The following is a 4,715-nucleotide window of genomic DNA, read 5'->3' on the forward strand; positions in this document are numbered from 1 at the left end:
TGCTGAAAGTGTTACCAGAGCATGTCCAAGGTTCTGGGCTTTCTCTCTGTTTTAATTTCTTCTTGTTTCTCTCTGCCACTGCTCCAAAATATGTCGACTTCTCATCCCAAAGGTTTGATGCTGTGGAAATTACTGGAGGCACTGTAATATTTTCTGTGAAGCAAATGGTGTCAAACAGCCTTAACACAAGTGTCCCATATTTTACAGGGGTATTTTAGGGACTGTCCCTAAATTTTATTAGGTGTTTTACTTTGCTGTGCAGGCCTACAAAGGATATTTTAAATCACCCATCTTGTCATTATTTTTTTGCAGGTCTGAATGATTTGTCTTGCATAGATCTATCAGCAATCTGCTCAAGTTTATTATATTAGAAAAAAGGTTTATGGAAGTGTCAGCAGAACCAGATCTTCTTCTATCTGGAACATCTGGTTTATCCATGAGCCTTTACCCTGAGAAAAGCAGTTCTTTGTAATTTTTACCAAAAAAAATTTGGACTCTTCCTCATTTTGTGTTTGGGAACAGATAATTTGCATTAAACAAACCATGGTCAGGGTTCCTCAAACTTAAAGCACAACTCTGTTTGCTACAAATTCATCTCCATGCAGCACTTCCAGCACAAGAAAAAGACATCAAACCAGTTTTTTGTGCGAGCTGGACAATTTTCACACCTCCAGCTGCAGCTGTGTCAGAAGGAACCATTCTGAAATACCATGGCTCTTCTGATGACAATGAGTACAGGGGGCTTTCCATCCCCTGCCCAAACTACAGTTGCAACAGCTCCAGTTTTCAGGCTGTAAACCAGCCCTTTGGCAAGTGTGTGGTGAGGGTGCACCATGCCCTGTCACCAGCACAGTGGGGACCAGGGCACGCTGACAGCACTCTCCCATGGGGAGTGGACCTGTGCCCAAATCAGTGCCAGCACCAGGCATGGACCTGCTGCTGTAGGACTTAACCTCGACTGCAAAGGTTTGCTCACAAAAGAACAGATTTTGTGCCTGGTTTGACCTCCCCCAGCTGTCTAAAATATTTAGTGTTCACAGTACTCAAAAACAGAGTTACTCTGCACACAAATTTTGATGAGGCCATGTCATAAAATCCTCACATGGTTTGAGTTAGAAGGGGATCTTGAAGATCATCTCTGTCCAAGCTCCCAGCCACAGACACGACACCTTCCACTAGTCCAGACTGTTCAAGGCCAACTTGGCCTTGAGAGCTTCCAGTGATGGGGCAGCTGTCATTTCTCAGCTTCTCTGAGAAATCTGTGCCAGTGCATCACCACCTGCAGAGTAAACTATTTCTTACTCATACTGAATCTAAACCTGCCCTCTGTCAGTTTGAAGCCATTCTTCCTTATCCTGTCACTCAATGTCCTTGTAAAAAGTCCCTCTCCAGCTCCCTTGAAGCCTTTTTAGGTACTGGAAGGTGTAGCCTGCCCTTCTCCAGGCTGAACACCCCCAGCTGTCTCAGCCTATCTCCACAGCAGAAGGGCTCCAGCCCTCTGATCACCTCTGTGACCTCCTCTGCACTCGCTCCAGCAGGATCAGATCCTTCTTATTTTGGGGGCCCAGAGCTGGACACAGCACTGCTGCTGGGGCCTCATGAGAGCAGAGCAGAGGGGCAGAATCACCCCCCTGACCTTCTGGTCACGTTATTGTGATGCAGCCCCGGAGACAGCTGGCTTTTTGGGCTTCATGTGCACACTGACAATCTTCTTCGGGGGCTATGTTGAGCTTCTCAACCACCAACACTACCAAGTCCTGCCCTGTGGAACCCCGTGCTGCTACACTTCTCCCCAGGCTGGTCTCAACCCATTCTCCACTCAGCATGTGTTTGTGCTTGGGATTGTGCCGGGGCTGGCATGTATGGAGGTGCCATCCAGGGACTTCACTGACATTTGTGACCCCCATCCAGGGACTTCACTGACATTTGTGACCCCCAGCCAGGAGGAAGCAGCCTGAGAGCACATCCACGGCTCAGCTGCTCGAGCCTGCAGCCCAGAGAATTAAGCATTCAACAACCACTAAACTCAAAAATAGACAGTAGGCGCCAAAATCCTCAGCTGCGGCTCCTTGGACTACACTGGATTTACGCTGATTTAAGCCAGCTGAGGATCCTCACCACCGGGCCAAGTCCTGCTGTCCTACCTCAAGCTGATGGCCAGTTGACGTGACTGATGACTGAGATTTCCATTTAGCCTAACTGGAAGCATGAGCAGGGCCTGTGTAGTGCTACCATTGTTGACTCCAGCCTTTTGTCTCGGGCTGTAACCGATAGGCCTAATAACCGAAATCATACTGCATGCATTCATTCACCCTCTTCACAAACAGCATGTTATTGAGCTCCGTGGTGAAAAGGCATGCACAAACACAATGGGGCTGGGATTAAGCCCAGCTGCATTACCAAAGTAAATACTTTTGCTGCTGACAGTTTGTCTGTGGGGATTTGGAGAAAAGTTTTGTGCATCTACTTAGGCAACATATGGTTTTATTTTTCCTGTTAACAAAAACAGTAGTGGTCAAAAGTCAACACCCTCTGATGACTGTTCGGTGGCCAGTGTGGAATGGGTTTGGTGGTCTAAGTCCAGTTCCTTACATGTCCACAAAAAAAAAAATCATCCTCTTCCTGCATTCCTCTCTCACTTGGCGCTGTGGTTTGCAGGAAGCCAGGGGGGTTTTGAGGTTAATCTCATCTGTCCTCCTTTCTGATTGAAAGCAATGGGTGACGTGGTTTGGGTTAGGATACTCCGCTAGCTTCTTTCATTCCCCTTGTGATGAAAACCCCTCCACAATCTGTTTCCTTGAAGCCTGAAGAGAGTCAGAATTAATCCGCATTAGCTGGCGGCCGGGGCATGTCAGCCAGTCAGACTTCTAAAGCAAACACACAGCCATGAGGAGGAGCAGCATGCCAAGAGCACAAATGGTCTGAATTTAGCCCTTCATCTCCAAGCTGAATGCACACTGTTCTCCGAAGATCTCTGCAACACTCAATCAACAGCTGGTCACCTCCACATCTGAAACCAAGAAGAAAACCCACTAGGGCCTGGCTTTATATTTGTCAATGACTTCAGCAGGCTGGTAAAGGGCAAAAAGTTGGCTGAGCTGCCACAAGTGCCCATCTCACATAGATCCAGTGAAGGAGCTGGCAGATGCTGGCAAGCAGCGTTTTTGGGAAGAAAAAAACACCCCCATCATCAAACCCTCCGTAGGGATTCCCCTAAAAGATTTTAAAGCTTTTAAGGTGCAAACAGGTCTTGTCTACACTGAGGTAATGAGAATTACAGCAACTAGAGCACAACTGCTAACACTTAGCATCTGCAGGGTCAGCTCAGAGCTGGAAGGAGTGTTAACTAGATCCACCACATGAAGTAATTGTTTTTAAGGGAGTGTATCCAAGCTGGAACACAGCGATGCAGAACATGCACACTCAGACAGGTGTAATCCCAGGCACAGTGGGTGGTAAGCAAGGCTGAAAAATCACAATTAGGAAGCCAAGACGTGTTGCCTAATCCGGGCTTGCCCACCAAGATGAAGGTAGATTTTTGAGGGCCAGATCCTGCATAATGCTCAGCTAGTCCTGTAATGTGTTTGCAACCCTCAGATACTCCTGACATCTCTGGAAGCTCAAGGCTCAAAGCGTTTTGCAGGGGATGCTCAAACCTGCCCACGACAGCCAGAAATGGGCAGACAGCCAGGGCTGGAGGGATTAAACCAGGCAGAGAAAGTGCTGCAGCTCAGGCTGACAGGCAAATGGAGCTCAGAAACTGAATATCACAGTCCCACAGCCACACACATCCATCTACAGAGGAAAAAGGGAAAAGGCAGAAATTGTTTCTGCTCCTATGAAAGACAATCGGTGAAAACAAAAGCTTGTCTTAACATTTTTCTGCAGAAGTTCAGGGGTTTTCATTCAAGAAGCAAAAACTGAAAAATGTTTGGTTTCTGGCAATCAAAAACTGGAAACATTTTGGCCAGAAACCAAAACAATTTGGGATTTCTGGTTTTTGGTTTTCATTTGGTTTTTTGCCAAACTCCTTAGCTTACTTTTGCCAAAAAACTGCACATTTTTCAAGCTTTTTCTTCCTCAGTGAAAACCTTAAAATTGTTGTTGAAATTGGACATTTCCCACAGATTTTTGTTTTGATTTTTTTTTTAAAGGCATTTTCAGCAAAAAGAATATTTTGAATGAACAATTTCACCCAAGAGCTCTGTAAGCAGCTCCATTGGAGGGACTATCATACCCTCGCCTTTATCTCCTCTCCCCTCCTCTCTTCTCTCAGCCAGGGGACTCAGGGTGGTGATCCTGGTCTGGTTTTGGTCACCACATGGCCAAGCTTTAGAGCTGTGGAGCTGCCTTGGAGGACAGAAAACTCTTGAGCTTTTTCTGAGATACCAGCTCTCAGGAAACAAGAAATGCAGCAAAGGAAAATAAATATCTGGAGCCTGGATTCAGCAGTGTTTGTACTGGGAACATATTTGGGCGTGTGGCTCTGGGAGAAGAAGGTGCTGGTACGTGTCCTCTAAAGTGCCTAAATGTCAATTACCCACAGGTTTGTTAAAGCTGCTGGGCCTGGGTCTACCACAGAGAACTGGCACAATCTGCATTGATGTTCAAGGTTTGGCACAAAAAATGTGGATGTGAAAGATGGATGAGAAAAATTAGATATTGTGGACTCCTGACATAAATACAGTGCTAGGGACTAAACAGAAAATGAAAAA

Source organism: Passer domesticus, chromosome 4 (genome assembly GCF_036417665.1).
Source record: "Passer domesticus isolate bPasDom1 chromosome 4, bPasDom1.hap1, whole genome shotgun sequence".
In the NCBI taxonomy this organism is placed as follows: Eukaryota; Metazoa; Chordata; class Aves; order Passeriformes; family Passeridae; genus Passer; species Passer domesticus.